This window comes from Macrobrachium nipponense, chromosome 36 (assembly GCF_015104395.2).
Source record: "Macrobrachium nipponense isolate FS-2020 chromosome 36, ASM1510439v2, whole genome shotgun sequence".
Taxonomy (NCBI): domain Eukaryota; kingdom Metazoa; phylum Arthropoda; class Malacostraca; order Decapoda; family Palaemonidae; genus Macrobrachium; species Macrobrachium nipponense.
In genome coordinates, this window is record NC_087220.1 from 10,781,533 (window position 1) to 10,801,532 (window position 20,000).

Genomic DNA, 20,000 nt, shown 5'->3' on the forward strand with positions numbered 1-20,000 from the left:
ATATATATATATATATATATATATATATATATATATATATATATATATATATATATATATATATATATATATATATCTGTGTGTGTGTGTGACAGGTTATTGCTTTACATGAACTCAAACTTCAATGGCGTTAGCTGATCATTGAATATGTATATCACATACTCAGTATTACACATACCAGCTACTTCAAAATCTGTTGTGCCACTATATGAATAATTAATAATATCCATAATCATATGCAGAGCATTTATCTTTTGAATGACAGAATACTGATAATGCGAGTTCATAGAACATTTATATATTTAAACTTATTGGTATTTTCACTTGGCTTATGAACTAATAAATAGCCGAAATTATGCTCAATTAAATTACGTCCATGGCTTCAAGATGTTATATTCACTTAATATACAAACCATTATCAGTGTAAAAAAGAAAAAATCATAAAAATGCCTTAACCAAAACATACATGCACGTCCATCGACTACGTTTGAACGTGATGATCGGTGTTAATGGTTCACACGGAAGATTTGCCGTTGACAATAAATGACCTCTCATCTGCAAATAATGACTATATGGAATGCGACTTCGAAATTCATACAACCTTCCAATTAACACACAACGACCTATGAAATATGGAATCATTTTCTCCTGTCGCACAACAGATTATTTTCACTTTTCATGTTTGAAATGCCATCAGACATGCACAAAGCTATACCCTAGTTTTAGCAAAGAGAGCAAAAAAGGAAACATTGTTTTATTCTCTCTCTCTCTCTCTCTCTCTCTCTCTCTCTCTCTCTCTCTCTCTCTCTCTCTCTCTCTCTCTCTCTCTGTTTTACTTACAAAACTGAATAAAAGATGATAAAATATAGAGTTGTTTTCGCTACGAATATCTTTTTCCTTTTCATGACAGCCCTCGCGTTTATTATGTATGTCAAGTCCGAATACAATAAAGATAAAGAAAAATCTCCACTTCTTATACCTTAGAGCAGAAAGAGGCCGGATTCCCTCAATTTTAGGATACAATTCTATAAAGAATTTCGAGTTTAAATTACGACACTAAAGCGAAACCTATTTCTTATTTGAAGTGAGAAATAGATGACTTTTTAATTGCCTCAAAAAATAAATATATGGATATTTTAGCCTAAATTCAAACACATAGTACAACCAAATGTGTTTAAATGTGTGTATGTAGGACAGATTTAGCTTAAGTATAAAGGAAAATGCTTTTCCATCGGTAATATACAAATATTAATAACTTGCCACAGTGCTAATTTTACGAATAAAATTAAATGATATACAGTTTAAGGCAATTTAGTTAAGAAATACCATTTTATAGTAAACAAGGAGGAAATTCCAATGCCACTGTGCAGCTAGGTTAGACCATTCAGAGTTTTTCGACAGTGAATCACTTGCCGTAGGATATAGTTCCCCTTATAATGGTTCATTAGCTTCTTATAATAGTGAATACTTGAATTCCATTCACCTGACTCTTCGAAGATCATTCTTTTCCTTATAGCAAAATTATAGTGTGAAATATCTATAAGAGTATAAACAAAATCATGAATGTCCAGTGCCACAAGTACCTATCATATTGTTTACAATAATCTAATTTTCGTCCTTTTTAACCTCCTTGGAAAAGTGGACCTACATGTGTGCATGTCTTAGGCTTCCTTTGCATAAGAGTAGATAATGTTCATAGAGTTTTTTCTTATTCTTTTTTTTATGAATCCGAAAAATTTACAAAGTGAAGAAAGTTTTCCAAAACAAGAATGCTTTTACAGTAGCTTACGCATAGTACATAGCCATCTCACGAGTCACGTGTGCATGATAAGTATGGATAGAATAGGATTTATAACTAACTTCTTTTATACTTAAATGCTACTCACTAATTTATAATTTGCATTGCTGTACCTCTTACTTTCCATCTCTTCGAAATATGCGAACGTGATCGAGATACATTTCACTATAATCTTCTACTAGCAGTATTTGTAATATTATCATTAACAGCAGTGGTAGTTGTTAATTAACAACCTGTGCATTCTTACTTGCATCTATGTTAAACTTTCGCACCATCATATCACCTTTTTTAAATTAATAAAATCAGTATTTGGCGATCCCTTCTTACATTTAATTTATATTAAAATTCTCATTATAATTTTTATTCCTTATCTTATCCTATAAGATACTCTGGTTTCATCTGCCTCCTGAACTCGTAAGACCCCTTGAATTTTCATTGTTTATATTATTAAGACAATGAAGAAGAAGCTGCCTTTAGCCCTACAGTTTTCGTGATGAGAGATGATCATTAAAAAGTGCCCTATACTCTACTACCTATACGTCCTGGGTATGGGAATATAAATGTATACCTTGAGGATACCCTCATATTATCCTCTCTCCTTTGCATGGTGTCTGAAAAAATTTCATCTTATCAACGAGGGAATTGAAAAAGGTGGACTGTTCAAAGAAGAGCCTAGAAATATACAAAACTTTTTTCAAAGGTAGGCCTACTATGGCCACCGAGAGATTAAGGCCTGGAAGGTTAAAAATCTTTAGGGTTTTTCGAAAGAAAGGTAGTCTGAATGACATCTACTCACTACCTACTTTAGTATTCATTTAAATGATGAAGGGGTCACACAGCTGAATTTGTTCGAGTGAATTACTAACTATTTTGTCTCATATAAGTTTGCGAGTCCTTTTGTGACAATACTCTATCATTGTGTAGCCCCAAATTGCAAAGGGAGCTGTGATACAGGGCCCAAAGTCAACAAATTTCCTTACCCAGGAACGACGAACTCACAGCAAATTGGCTAAGTCATAAAACGAGAGAAAAAGTTGTCTTAGTTTAACCAGACCACTGAGCTAATTAACAGCTCTCCTAGGGCTGGCCCCAAAAGGATTAGATTGCTTACTTAGCAACGGGACCTACAGCTTATTGTGGGATCCAAACCATATTATATCGAAAAATGAATTTTTGATCACCAGAAATAAATTCCTGTGGTTCTGCAGGGGGGAGGAAACCACTCATCCAATGAAGAACTGATAATACGAGGAAGCTACACCCTGATCAAATATAACGAAGTGATTATATAAATATACCTTATTTTACCTCAGTACTATTGGAATTGTAATATCATAGTGGAAACTTGCTCTAGTATTTTACTACTATCATCAATATGTATATGCTTAGGAAAAACAATCATAAAACTTTATTATACAGATACCATTTTGGATTGAATTAAGATATAATGTACTTTAGTTTTCTGAATATTCGGGGCACATTTTAATATTCAGTAATGGGTAATAGTTTTAATATATATATATATAATATAGTTTACATTTCGTGGCCACTACAGTATTACTGTGCGGCAAGGGTATGAATGTGAAAAGAAGTTGAGGGAATATCTGTTCTTAGAGGAAAATTACCATCCCATGACAGAGCAGTACATGTAGCCATTAATGACGAAATTGATTGGGAATGATAGAGAAATCTGAAACTCCTCACACTAAAAGGTACTCTGCGAGTCATATCTTTGCAAGTAACACCGAATGCTTTTGACAATTGCAAGGGCGTACTTCTAATTATCACATATTTAGCTGGATACCGATTTGAATCTGTTTATAAACAAAGGAAATATAATTCTTGTAAATAAATGGCCACTGGAGCGCTCTATGAGGAGACCTTTCCAGAAAATCACAAACATCTTTTGGAAATTAGTGGCGGCTCTTTCTTAATTATATCCTCATGCCACGGCAGTAAATATTGTTATATATTGTTACACAATAATTAACAAATTCTAAACTTTTAACGAGGATCAGAGAAATTTCGCCTCATCGCTCTCATATAATATTCTTGTTGACGATGAGGCTCTGTTTCCAAATGAAGTTTGCGACTCAGGACATTGCACTGTACAAATAGTGAAAATAATGATATAGAACTTCAACCAGCTAATAATTGAATAATTGTTGTTGCCCGGACAATGACTCGATTGTTGCAAGTAAGAAGTTAAAAGAAAAGAAAAAAAATTGGGACATACGAAAGAATAAGATTTTTTTCCAAAATACTTCCAGCATTTCAGATAAAAATCTAGAGAGTAAATTATTTATGATTATGATTGTTTTGCAAAGTCGTTGCCACGTTTTGTTTACTTACATGCATATAAAATTTCTTAATGTGCTATTTTTGTACTAGCATTATAATTTTATCATCCTTAGATTATTTAATTTACTTATCATCATTAAATTAATTATTTTATTCTTCAATCTCAAGTAAATTCTTTAATTCCCTATGAATGATTGTCAATTATACCTTAGTAGGACATGAGGGTTTCACAAATGTTGAAGAAAGTTCGTCCGGGCTGCGGATTAGCCGTCTCTCTCTCTCTCTCTCTCTCTCTCTCTCTCTCTCTCTCTCTCTCTCTGTAACTATGCTTATACACCTGTCAGTAATCCCCTCCCACTTTCCACAATGGCGCTACCTAATGACTCTGGTTCAAACAGATAACGCCGTTTAATCCTGTTTCTTTAACGACATTCTTTTTATTATTGACGTTTCATTTAACAAAACACTTAATTCTCAAGATAGTAGGATGCTATGTTACAAAACACCTTAAACGTCTCTCATTATTTTCATGTAATTGCATGCTGCTACATTATTGTTATTCAAAACGAAAGACCATCCAACTCTTTTGTCTATTTAAAATGACAAAAAGTGTATAATCTCTTTAGCATCAGGAAATGTTACGAGTCCAACTTGAGCACTTCAAACGGAAGAACTGGAAATTAATTACGTTTATATTGAATTATGAAGACCATTCTTAGATTGGGTCACTTTATTTTCAGTGTAGCTATGTTAATGCAGAATTTCTAGATAATTTTCTGTTACTGATTCTATACGTTTTTTGTTTCTTTGTTTTTACCTTAAGTGAAGACTTTGGTGGTTAACTGGGTATCCCTCCCTTCGACCAGGGCATCAAGGAAGGGAAGGCTGTGTCTTCACTGTGTTCAATTGTTAAAAGGAGTATGGTATGCTGGCGGATCGCGTGCCTCAGTTCCTCAATTTCATCTTGGGAAATAGCTATGAAGGTATCGTCGATGTACCTCACGTACATTTTTGGGTGGTTGTTGCTTTTGAAGGCCCTCTGTTCGGAGGTTCCCATGTAGAAATTGGCGAACAGGACTCTGAGGGGAAAGCCCATCTCGACACCGTCGATGTGGGTGAACATAATTATGCAAACGGGAGTAGGAGAAGGAGACCTTATTGGTACAAATTTCAAGCAATGCATGGAAGGCATATTCAGGGATGTTCAGAACGGGCGTTGAGGGGTCCCTATACACTCTGTTCAGGATCATTTGGATCGTTTTATCTGCAGGAACTTATATGAATAATAATAATAATAATAATAATAATAATAACGAAGACGACAGGGGGGAGGATGAGGTATCAAACAACGACACACGACGAAACCGACGAAAGTAACAGAGAGGACGGAATGGGTAGAAAAGATTAGACAATGGATGGAGCTAGATACAGAGAGAACAAAGATCCCCTCCATGAAAGCCTACAACACCAAGAAATTAAGGGAGAAAACAAGTGAGGTCAATGAAATACTGGGCATAATACAGACCACCAGTATCACGAAACAAATAACTTGACATATGCAGGAGCAAGATTAGTAGCAGAACTGATGGAATTCGAACACCAACACCAGGCCAGCAACAACCAACCAACAGCAACCAAAAATCAGCAACCTCCTTGGAAAAGGCGCCTGGAAAAGTAAATCATGGTGATGAGATCTGACTTGAGTAAACTGAAAGAGATGGCAGAAAAAAGGCTAAGAACCAAGAAAACAAGGGAGGAACTCAACGAGAAATACAAAGTACAAGAGAGGGAATTAAACAACACAATAGAAGATGTAAAACAGAGGCTTAAGGCCAAAGCACATAAGATCCAACGGTACATGAACAGGAATAAGGGATACCAACAGAACAAACTATTCGGAACCAACCAGAAAAGACGATACAGCCAACTAAGAGGGGTGGGAAGACAACCACCCAGAAATTCCCGAAGCCGAACCAAGTAAGAGACTCTGGGAAAACATATGGAGCAATCCGTATCACACAACAAACATGCAACATGGCTCCAGGAAGTCAAGGAAGAAGAAACAGGGAGAATAAAACAAGATTCACAGAGATCACGACAGACACAGTCAGACACAACTAAAGAAAATGCCAAACTGGAAATTCCCCAGAGGTCCCGATGAAGTCTATGGATACTGGCTCAAAAACTTCAAGGCCCTACACCCACGAATAGCAGAACAACTCCAGCATTGTATCTCAAATCACCAAGCACCCAAATGGATGACCACAGGAAGAACATCCTTAGTACAAAAAGACAGAGTAAGGGAATATAGCCAGTAACTACAGGCCTATCACCTGCCTACCAATAATGTGGAAGTTACTAACAGGTATCATCAGTGAAAGTCTATACAACTACCTAGAGGAGACAAACACCGTCCCCCACCAACAGAAAGGCTGCAGAAGGAAGTGTAGGGGCACAAAAGACCAGCTCCTGATAGACAAAATGGTAATGAAGACAGTATGTGAAGGAAAACCACCGTAAGCATGGCATGGATAGACTATAAGAAAGCCTTCGACATGATACCACACACATGGCTAATACAATGCCTGAAAATATATGGGGCAGAGGAAAATAACCATCAGCTTCCTCAAAAATACAATGCGCAACTGGAATAACCAATACTTACAAGCTCTGGAATAAGACTAGCAGAGGTTAATATCAGGAGAGGGATCTTCCAGGGAGACTCACTGTCCCCACTACTCTTCGTAGTAGCCATGATTCCCATAACAAAAGTACTACAGAAGATGGATGCCGGGTACCAACTCAAGAAAAGAGGCAACAGAATCAACCTCTGATGTTCATGGACGACATCAAGCTGTATGGTAAGAGCATCAAGGAAATAGATAGCCCTAATCCAGACTGTAAGGATTGTATCTGGGGACATCAGAATGGAGTTTGGAATAGAAAAATGCGCCTTAGTCAACATACAAAAAGGCAAAGTAACGAGAACTGAAGGGATAAAGCTACCAGATGGGAGCAACATCAACACACATAGATGAGACAGGATACAAATACCTGGGAATAATTGAAGGAGGGGATATAAAACACAAAGAGATGAAAGACACGATCAGGAAAGAATATATGCAGAGACTCAAGGCGTTACTCAAGTCAAAACTCAATGGAGGAAATATGATAAAAGCCATAAACACATGGGCAGTGCCTGTAATCAGATACAGCGCAGGAATAGTGGAATGGACGAAGGCAGAACTCCGCAGCATAGATCAGAAAACCAGGAAACATATGACAATACACAAAGCACTACACCCAAGAGCAAATACGGAGGACAGACTATACATAACACGAAAGGAAGGAGGGGGGAGGAGGACTACTAAGTATAGAGGACTGCGTCAACATCGAAAACAGAGCACTGGGGCAATATCTGAAAACCATTGAAGACGAGTGGCTAAAGAGTGCATGGGAAGAAGGACTAATAAAAGCAGACGAAGACCCAGAAATATACAGAGACAGGAGAAAGACAGAAAGAACAGAGGACTGGTGGCACAACAAACCAATGCACGGACCAATACATGAGACAGTACTAAAGAACTAGCCAGCGATGACAATTGGCAATGGCTACAGAGGGGAGAGCTAAAGAAGGAAACTGAAGGAATGATAACAGCGCACAAGATCAGGCCCCTAAGAACCAGATATGTTCAAAGTACGATAGACGGAAATATCTCTCCCATATTGTAGGAAGTGCAATACGAAACAAAAATGAAACCATAAACCACATAGCAAGTGAATGCCCGGCACTTGCACAGAACCAGTACAAAAAGAGGCATGATTCAGTAGCAAAAGCCCTCCCAATGGAGCCTGTGCAAGAAACATCAGCTACCTTGCAGTAATAAGTGGTACGAGCACCAACCTGAAGGAGTGATAGAAAACGATCAGGAAAGCAAAGATCCTCTGGGACTATGGTATCAGAACGGATAGGGTGATACGTGCCAAACAGACCAGACGTGACGTTGATTGACAAGGTCAAGAAGAAAGTATCACTCATTGATGTCGCAATACCATGGGACACCAGAGTTGAAGAGAAAGAGAGGGAAAAATTGGATAAGTATCAAGATCTGAAATAGAAATAAGAAGGATATGGGATATGCCAGTGGAAATCGTACCCATAATCATAGGTGCACTAGGCACGATCCCAAGATCCCTGAAAAGGAATCTAGAAAAACTAGAGGCTGAAGTAGCTCCAGGACTCATGCAGAAGAGTGTGATCCTAGAAACGGCACACATAGTAAGAGAGTGATGGACTCCTAAGGAGCAGGATGCAACCCGGAACCCTACACTATAAATACACCCAGTCCGAATTGGAGGACTGTGATAGAGCAAAAAAAAAAAAAAAAAAAAAAAAAAAAAAAAAAAAAAAAAAAAAACAAAAAAAAAAAAAAAAAAAAAAAAAAAAAAAAAAAAAAAAATAATAATAATAATAATAATAATAATAATAATAATAATAATAATAATGGTGGGAGAATAAACAAAGATTTACTGAGATCATGACAGACAATCAGACAACAACTAAAGAAAATGCCCAGCTGGAAACCACCAGGTCTCCCGATGAAGTTCATGGATACTGGCTCAAAAACTAGAAGGCCTTACACCCATGAATAGAAGAACGACTTCAGCATCGTTTCACAAACCACCATGCGCCCAAATGGATGACCACAGGGAGAAAATCCTTAGCACAAGAAGACAAGAAAAAGGGAAATATAGCAAGTAACTATTGGCCTATCACCTGCCTACCAGTACTGTGAAAGTTTATTAAACAGCATCTTCAGTAATACTTATACAACTACCTAGAGGATACAAACACCATCACCCACCAACAGTAAGGCTACAGAAGGAAGGGTAGGGGCACAAAAGACCAGCTCCTGATAGACAAAATGGTGATGAAGACCAGTAAGAGAAGGAAAACCAACCTAAGCATGGCATGGATAGACTATAAGAAACCCTTCGACATGATACCACACACGTCGCTAATAGAATGCCTGAAAATATATGGGGCAGAGGAAAATACCATCAACTTTCTAGAAAATATAATGTGCAACTGGAATACAATACTTACAAGCTCTGGGATAAGACTACCAAGGATTAATATCATTAGAGCGAACCTTCAAGGCCACACACTGTCCCAACTACTCTTCATAGTAGTCACGATTCCCATGACAAAGGTAAGGTACTGCAGAAGATGGATGCTGGGTACCAACTCAAGAAAGGAGGCAACAGAATTAACCATTTGATGTTCATGAACGACATAAAGCTGTATGGCAAGAGCATCAGGGATATAGTCACCCTAATCCAGACTGTAAGGGTTGTATCTGGTGATATCAGGACGGAGTTTGGAACAGAAAAACGTGCCTTGGTCAACATACAAAAAGGCAAAGTAACAAGGATTGAAGAGATAAAGTTACCAGATGGGAACAACATCAAACACATAGATGAGACAGGATACACATAACTGTATATAAGAGAAGAAGGGGATTAAAATAAAAAAACCACCATTGAGATGGAAGGACATGATCAGGAAACGAATATATGCAGAAAACTTAAGGAGATAATAAAGTCAAAACTCAACGCCGGAAATATGATAAGAGCCATAATCCCATGGCCAGTACCAGTAATTAGATACAGGAGTAGTGGAGTGGAAGAAGGCTAAACTCCACAACATAGACCAGGAAACTAGGAAACATAGGACAATACACAAAGCACTACACCAAATTCCAAATGCAGACATAACATGTAAGGAGGGAGGGAGAGGACTACTAAGCATAAAGGACTTCGTCAACATTGAGAGCAGAGCACTGGGGCAATATCTGAAAACCAGTGAAGATGAGTGGCTAAGGAGTGCATGGGAAGAAGGACTGATAAAAGTAGACAAAGACCTAGAAATATACAGAGACAGGAGAATGACAAAAGGAAATGGAGGAATGGCACAACAAACCAATGCACAGACAGTACCTGAGACACACTAAAGAACTGGCCAGTGATGAAACAACGCAATGGCTACAGAGGGGGACACTCAAGAAGGAAAGAGAAGGAAACAGTGGCACAAGATCCTGCCCTAAGAACCGTACATGTTCAAAGAACGATAGATGGAAATAACATCTCACCCATATGTAGAAGTGCAAAATGAAAATCTAGACCATAAATCATATAGCAAGCTATGTCTGGCTCTTGTACAGAGCCAGTGCAAAAAGATGCATGATTCAGTAGCAAAAGCCTCCTCTGGAGCCTGTGCAGGAAACCCAGCTACCTCGCAGTAATATGTGGCACTAGCACCAAACTGAGGGAATGTTAGAAAACACTCAGGCAAAGATCCTCTTGGACTATGGTACCAGAACAGATAGGGTGATATATACCAATAGGCCAGGCGTGATGGTAATCGACAAAATCAAAACGAAAGTATCACTCATTGATGTTGCAATACCATGGGACACCAGAATACATGAACAAAAATTGATAACTATGAAGACTTGAAAACAGAAAAAAGGATATGGGATACACCAGTGGAAATTGCATCCAAAACCATAGGAACACTAGGCACGATCCTGTAAAGGAAACTGGAAAAACTAGTTGTTGAAGTAGCTCCAGGACTTATGCAGAAGAGTGTACTACTATAAACCGCACATAGTAAGAAAAGTGATAGACTCCTAAGGAGGCAGGATGCAACCCGGAACCCAAAACAATAAAAACTACCCAATTGAATATGATGACTGTGATAGACCATAGAACTAACTAATAATAATAATAATAATAATAATAATAATAATAATAATAATAATAATAATGAGAGTAGCCTAGTGTTCCTGTTATCCACTTTTACCACTGCACAAACCTCCCCCATTTTACTGAACCTAGTAAGGATGAAATTCATGTCACTTAATGCAGTTTTTTTTTTGTCCTTTGGTCCTTATTTCTATTCTATTTTCTTATGTAATTTCTATCCAAAATATTAATATTGATGGAGGCTTCAATGGATATCCTGTTCAATTGCCACAAAACTTATTGGTCTGTCAACACACCTGATGACAAACATTATTGCATTTGACGTGAAATGCTTTAAATACTGCACTGCTGTTTAAGTATCGTCATTAATGGTCCTTAGTGATTCCACATCTTTTTTGTGTTTCCGTCCTATAATTTTTTCATATTTTCTCATTTAACCGGAGAGTTTTTTTCTTATTGGGCATTTTGCTTTAATATGAAGTACTTACAACTAACGCCCATCTATAGGTTCAGCCTTCAGAACAGGTGACAAAAAGCAATAGGAGAAAAAGCACACATACGATATGCTTTCCAGTCTTTTGTGAACTTATAGCTTAAATGTGCCACAACTAAAGCTGCCCATTTCCCCACTTTGTTTGCAAGATTGGTTGTCTACCGCGACAGTGCATGACGAGGAAGCCTACTTCTTTAGTTTCCTGTCCTCAAAAAATCTCTTATTACTTGTCTGTCTCCGTAGGGTATCTCTCGTTAATTATTTAAAAAGCAGCTTTACATGCTATGCTGAATTCTGATTCAGACTATCTGGTAAGGTATATTGCAGCCTTGCATGCCGCCGCCAATCTCTCTCTCTCTCTCCCTCTCTCTCTCTCTCTCTCTCTCTCTCTCTCTCTCTCTCTCTCTCTCTCTCTCTCAGAGCTTCAATATTTGATTTACTGGTCTCAGTGTATGTCACTATTAAAAATCACAAAACTTCATGGTTAATTATGCTTACGAAACGCCACACTATAAAGTTACAGAGGTAAAGCAATGCAGAGCAAAATATGACCTCTTTTGTTAAAAAATGAAAAGCGGAATCCCTTAACTTATGAATAATGCTGGCCATTACAAGGAAATACTAGAATCTGTAAATTCGTGGGTGCTTTCGAGCGTTTATGCTTCAGAAATTTCATGATTATTATTTCCAGAACACTTAACTGAGGTCATTACTGTTATTATCAACAATGCCAAACATTTGGGTTTGATAGCTCGCATATTACTGCTTTAATTTGTTTTCAATGAATGCTTTTGCATACCTTTTTGAGAGTATGGCATATGCGCTTGTAGGCATGTGTGAATTCACACTTTTATTGACTATTACCATTTAGCAAAATCCATCCTGAAGCATATACATAATTATTTATTTCACTCAAACACAGATTCATCTTTTTTGTATTAGTGATGATCGGGTTGGGCTCTTTTCCTGAAAAACTTAAGTACATTGTCAGGACAGGGAAATGCTTATCTGGTAGTTAGTCGAATGTGGTTGATCGTAGTCAGCGGAAGGAAAGACATACCAAAATATTGACAACATGTCTGAGATTATGTAACCTACCTTAGCACAATTCTGTTATGGTTGGAACCCAGGTCAGTTGACTACACACCTGTAAATAATTTGCTGCTTTAGTTAGCCGGTATCTCAGTGGACTGAGCTCCCATTTCAGTATGTACATGAATTGTTAAGAATCTTCATATCATACGAGCAATTACTTCTGAGAAATAGTTGGGTTTATGTTGTGACCAATAGGCCCTCATATGCATAAAATCCTCGAGGGTTCCGAACCATATCTCACTTATTGTTTAAGCTTAGTCTTTTCGATGTGGATCCAACGGTCTCCCAACACATACCTTCCGAGCTCTACAAGAATTTAAAAGCAAACACAATGTTTAGCAATTCCCTCAATCTTTTCACGTGGCCAGACCACCTCTTCGAACTTAAATACATCTTTTCACCTGTGTGTAAATTTCAGTCAATACTCGTTTAATTTCTGTTTTGTTTTTTCATATATATAAAGTTCAATATATTTTAAATAATTATTAAGGATAGTAAAATTTTATTTTAAAACCTCATACATACTGTCGGATTAGCTTCAACATCTGATTAAGCTGATATGGTATTTTCTTTTTTTTTTAGCATATTGTTGCCTACAAACATGACTGCTTTCTTATGTGTTACTATTTTTGCTATTGTTGATTTGATTATCATTTTATATCATTGTTAAAATTTTTTTTATGTTATTTACTTTCTTGCATCATATATACCAAAGAAATCTTCAAAAAAGTTAGAAGCGAATAAAAGTAAGTGTCCCATGCTCATTTGTCCCTAATTTTCTCAGCCGTCCAAAGCCGCAACAAATAATTTTCCTTAATTGATAACAACTTTAAAGGAAAATTACATAGAATTTATATTTTGTATTATGGTACTTCTGATGTACATTACTCGGTAATTACAATCATCATGTCAATGAGGATCTGTGCATGAAATCTCTTTTGTAATTTGATTGATAGGGAAATTTATACTAAATTCGTTTTGTTTCTGTCGCACTACATCATAGATATATATGATTTCCAAAAATAGATCACCGTTTTAATAGATAGATAATTAGGCCAACTCTGATAATAAAACGACGAAGTAGTTTAATTGAATCTCATTTTTATATTATAGAAAAATGTAATTAATAAAATCGATGGCAAAGCATATTAGGTAATTAAGAACGGTGCCACGAAAAAGAATAAAGAGAGAACTAAAAATAGCATCGAACAATCATTTAATAACCTCTCTCTCTCTCTCTCTCTCTCTCTCTCTCTCTCTCTCTCTCTCTCTCTCTCTCTCTCTACGAATGGCCTAACATACATACTAATGCTATGGGTAATCCCTTATCTCCTGTCCTTAGCAATATTTACATGGAATTTTGTGAGACAAAGCTCTTACCAAGAATTTTGCCCCAAAAAGTTATATGGTTTAGGTATGTGCATGATATTTTCTGTATTTGTCCAGTTCACGAAAATCTCCAGGAATTCCTTAATAATCTCAATAACTTAGTCCCTTCTATAAAATTTACTGTAGAGGAAGAAGGAAATTGTAATTTCAATTTTCTTGATGTAACTGTCCATAGAAATGATAGAAATTTCATCTTTTTAGTATTTTGGAAATCAACTAACATTGCTTCTTTTGTTCATTACTACTCCAATCACCATCAAAATGTTAAATTCTCTGGGTTTTTTTTTCTGGAATGTTCTGAAGGGCTTTACGTGTCTGAACCCGGCAGTTTATTGACGCTGAAATTAAAACTATTTATGATATTGCATGGAAACTTAAATACCCAAGGACTTTTGTAGATGTGGCATGGAACAGAGCTACGAAAACATTTTATTTAACTAATGACAAACATAAATTTAGTAAGCATAACATTCTAAAATTACGTTATGATGAAAGGTGTTTAGAAATTCCTAGAATTTTAAAGCTTTTCAACATAAATTTTGTTTTCAGTAATATTAATGTCAAGAGTTTAGTAATAAAAAATTCTCCTAAAGATCTTCCAGGCTGCATATATGAAATTCCTTGCAAAAAGTGTGATAAAGTCTATTACGGACAAACTGGCAAATCTTTTTCACAACGTCTCAAACAACATCAATATTCGGTGAGAACTGGGCAAATATCGAATGCATTATTCGTACATATGAGAGATTTAGATCATCCTATTAACTGGAGTCAAGCAAGAGCCTTAATCCCATGTAATGACACAGTTAAAAGGAATATCATTGAATCTTGTTTCATCAAGTCAAATAATAGAAATGTTCTAAATTTAAGTCTTGGTTTATTTAAAGTTGATGCCTTCATAGGTACTGGAAAAGTTGTAGATAAATATAAGCAAAAAATTAATATATTCAGTTTTTACATGTTTTGGACTATACATTATGTTGTAGTCTCTGTTAGGGTTAAATCTTTGTTTAGGTTTGTGACCGTGTGATATCCGATAATCCTGGATTATCTCTTTAATTTTTACCCTTTTGACAATTAACCATCTGGTATTCTTGATCTTGTTGTTTACCTGATAACTTTCTTTCCAACTGTATGTCATTCGTCGTAATCCTTAGTGTACTCCTTTTAGTTGTAATACTGTTTACCTGTTAATCACCAGTAGTGTTTGTTTTTTGGGGGTTTTAGCGTAAGCTTTGAAGTGCCACAGAGACTGATAGTGCTCCTTGTAAATTTCACTCTTCTAATACCCCTATTGAGAATTATAGTGCTTAATTGCTTATTAGTATATTTAAAAATCTTATCTCTGAAGCATTTTATTATAAGACTACTCAAGTAGGGGCACATATCTTCTTTCTATTTATATGTACCAATCATCCCAGTTTGATCATCTTTGTTGCCTTTTAAGTTGTTGATTTTTGGAAGAATGACCACCCACCCCCACCCCCCCCCCCCCCCCCCCCCCCCCCCCCCCCCCCGCTCCCCCCGGCTGGTGGCATATAACCTGGTGACCTTGCCAGGATTAACAAACTAATTAACAAGTTAATTAATTAGCCATTCCCAAATTGATATAGCAGTAACTTAATGAATTAATTCAGTGATCATGGAATCATCTTAGCTGTGGTTCTGCTGTTCTTCACACGCATAACGGTAAGTGTCCGTGTGCCATTTGTTATTCCAGTGAAGAAGTGGTATACATTCGGTATACGCGTAGCTTAGCCCAGTGACGCAGCTGTCAACACCTCAGTATACTCCATACACTAATTGCCATACGCCAATAATAGAACTCTGCTGTTATGCACTAATAATCCTGTGTCTTGTGGAGGCTTTTCAACTAAATAGCTTAATTAGTGCAGGTACAGTGGTCTATAATAGGGTAGTATTCACTCCCTGTTACAATAATGATATTCTTTATGACTCCACGTAGTCACCACAGTTCGACTTTTGGAATTTGGAAATTTAGAATCTTTGATGAATTAAAGTAAAGTTCTTTGCAGCAATATCAAATTTTTATTTACTTTCGTGTTAATTACCAATTATATTAATGTAGCTTTTATTCATGTTTTCTGGTCCTCGCTTTGCATTTAAGATTGTGTATTTGAGACGTAGGCTGACATTTTTTGGCCTTAAGGGGAATAATCTCCAACTTATAAAGTATAATTCAAATTATGAAGAAGAAATACCAAGGGGTAGAGTACAACCTTTCTTTTTAGAACCCAGTTCAGAATTTTGTTTAGGAGTTGTGATTGGTTTAAGGGCCCCTTGAGAATATCTCCACTTAACAGATTTCTATTTTGTACTCCTACACCAAACGCAGAAGAAAAACATTCTAATGACCTTCTCCCCTCGATATTTTTAAGATGATTTGTGTTGTCATCTTCCCATCAGGATTAGTTACGGACTAATGTCAAATCCCGAGAAGGGTCACCTACACTTTAGGGATCTGCGTTCCTTTTTACATTGTAGTACATCCCCAAACTAATTTAGCAAAAACCATGAGATCAAGAACTTCCTACTAAGTCGCAAAAGTTCACACGTCTCATGGGAGGTCGCCTTGACTTGAGTCCAACCTTCTTCCTCACCTCGCCCCTTTTTGCCTGACGTAGTCCCTCGCCATTGTCATCAGACCCTTGCATCCTGACTACTCCTCACATCTGCATGACCCTCGCCTCTCTTGGTCCCATGTTGTTCATTGTTTTCTCTATGATTGCACCAATCTGCCGGCATTCAATGTATCTTTTAGGCTCCTGTGGAAGATTACTGATAGAGATGAGGGGTCTGAGATGAATCGCCCCTTCAAGGAACTCAGACTTGTTTTAAGAACATTGATTAATTGGTTAGCTCTTACTGGTAGCAAAACGACAAAGTTATTGACGATCGTTTTGAGAACAACAATATCCAGTTTGGACAGGGTGATTCTAGCTATCCAACTTCGGTATATATATGGCCTGACCCTGCCTATCAAATCACACTTTTCCATAGCCTGTAACACACAGCAGTTCGCTCTAACCAGTAATGGAAGACCTATCGCCCTGCTGAAGTATGCCACCCCAGAAGAAGTCCCGAGGGTAACAACTTAGACTGCTCTCCTAATCTATTGTCTTGAAGGTGAAACAGCTAGTATTTTTAAGTAACCACAAACTGTACACTGTATTGTCGCCCTTCACCCCCCTGTTCCTACCACTCATTCCTATTTTCAGCTGTTTTTCTCCTGTAAATTCCCATTCCTAGAATTTCCGTCTCCCTATGAGACCCCGGTGAGTGATTTTGTGTGAAATAGTGATATCAGTGATCATACTTTGCTACTTTACATTGAATTACGCTCAGCGCAGTTCACGTAATATTGAAGATTTGATATCCTAAGAAATCTTACAATTGTTGTATTAATCTTTGCTTACCAACACCAGTATTTAATTTTCTAATACTCTGCAGATTCGTGTAGCCTGAGCTGTTGTGTCCCTGCCCCTGTAGATGAACAGTGCCACTCACCTTACTCTGCCAGAGCCAATCTCGGGGTGGCATATCCCTGAATACTCGAAGTGCTTATGCTTGCTGATAGTATTCCACTACATAGTGATACTTTTTATGGCCAATTATAAGTTGTCGATCTATACTTTCATGCACTTATGTGATTCCATAGGATGAGTGTTTAGCTTGTAACGTGGTGGTAATTTTCATTGACAATGTGAATAGTAGAGTAAAAGATACAAGTGTCGCGGAGCCAGACAGAGCTCCATTAATTATATATTTTCTGATTACCCCTTTGAGAAGTTATAGTAATTTGTGAGCAGAATACGCGTCATATTCATTCCCTATTTTTGGATTTGATCATTTTGGATTTGATCATTTTGTTATATATATATATATATATATATATATATATATATATATATATATATATATATATATATATATATATATATTGCTACAAATGTCCTTCTGACACTTGTATGATCTTTTTCTTCTTCCTAAGCATAAGGAAAAATTTGGAAACACGAGGGAAAATTGGAAAACATGAAGGATATTGAAAGAAATAGAAGAACTGATTCTTGTAAAACAGAGTAAAGCAAGACTGTGTTAGTGTGATGTTTTGCAGACCCGTGATATATTTTGATGTAGCTTTTCTCCCTATTGTTCCTTAGCAACGTCCCAAAAACGAAAACATGAAACTGTCATTTTAATGTCGCGTCAAATTGATTTATTGCCTGTCATACCCTCGTCACGGACATTGGCCGTAAGCCGACAATGACAGCAGATTTGAGGAGTACAGAACTCTTAAGAGACTTATCCTTCTGCCTTTGTGCTCAGTCCCTAGTATAATTTCACGAGTCATTGAAAGGGATCAGCCCCTGAAGATCGTTAAATTTCACACCATCTTATGTGTGGCTCACCTGACTTGGCCTCTAACTATATCCTTGTCTGACGCAGTGTCTCACACATGCATCTCCACCACCTCGCACCTGTTTCTCCTCCCACTGACCCAACTCTCTCGAACCATATTATCACCTCTTTAAATTTTTTCTTCCATACCCTCCTTAGCCAGCGTTTCAATGACTATTCCAAGTACCTGCTAGAATTAGCAGCAGAGATGAAAGGACTGAAAGAACATAATTATATCTTTTTAAGTTACGTCAACGGAAAGTTTGCATATGATTTATGGCTATTTAACTTTTAAAATGAAATCAAAATCACTGAAATAAACTGATTTGCAAATTCATACATAAACTATTAAAGAGAAATGTCTCTGAACATTTACTGAACGAGTAAAACTGGTATAATTTGCGTACTTTATCACACACATTAGGAATTAATAACAATCAATTATATAAAACTTTTTTCTGTGTGAAATGTTTTTATGATCCTATCAGCTGAAGATGAGGTTAATTGACAAATATGCACATACTTGTTTGCTTACGTCAAACTTTAACCGGCCCATTGGATTTTATTAACATACATATTATGATAATTAAAGCAAAGAATGAGCATTATAGCACAGATAATAACATCACTAATAGTAATCACGGACTAATATCGCATATCACAGATGCGCCAGAAATATATTCCATGACACTGGGAGAGACGAGACTTGTCAGCCGATGGTGACTAGAGGGTTAATCATCACCTCCCAATGATCCTTTCGCCTCCTCACTACCTTTCCATATTTTAGCAAAAGATTGGTATGTAAAGTAATGCCCAAAGCAGCGGCCCAAGGAGGATTAATATAGATTTCCCAGTGACTATTGAAAAGTTTAATATGCGATCTACCAATTGAGGAAAAAAAATCAAGAAATCTATGTAGAAAATAAATAGACAACCCTGAAGTTAAATGTAGCTGAGAAAACAACCATTCATTAATTATCACTAATAGTGTGAAAACATTAAGATAGAATAAAATATTATCCTAGTTATAGTGTCATGATATTAACAGTGGCGTGTAATATAAACATACGCAAATTACCTAAGTAAATACAGAGACTCATTCGAAACTCCATTCCGCTTCATTTGTCAGATACTATTTCAGAGCCATCCGGAGAAAAATCCTTTTACCGGAAACCTCTGACGAACGACCAAATTCCCGAGATTTCTGGTATTAATTTCGCTCATCTGGGACAACCAGATTATTGGAAACTTGGTCGAACCTTTTCACACAAAAATGGTCTCAGAAATGTGGGTTTGTTTCCCATTCGAAATTCACTGCGAATTTATTCAGCTATAACACGAGAGATTTTCTTTTTAGGATTTAGATAAACTAGACGGCTTTTTTCATAAACTCATGAATGAAAGTAGAATATAGATAGTCTCATTTTCAATGATAACAGCATTGCGAGTTACCTGGTATTATAATCCCAAGAATCATTTTTAAAAGTATCATAAATAAATCAAGCGTCTTGCTCTTTCCAGCTTTGTAAAACTTCTTATATATTGAATATTAAAGATAGAAAAATTATGATTATAATTCTATTGATATATTTCTTGAACATCAAACTTTCATCTTCAGTAATATTTGCAGGCTCTGAACAATGTTAGGGGAAAATAATCTTAAAATATTCGATAACATGAAAACTTACCTCTTCTCTTAACCTTATCAACAACTAAAAGATAGTTGCGACAATAAGC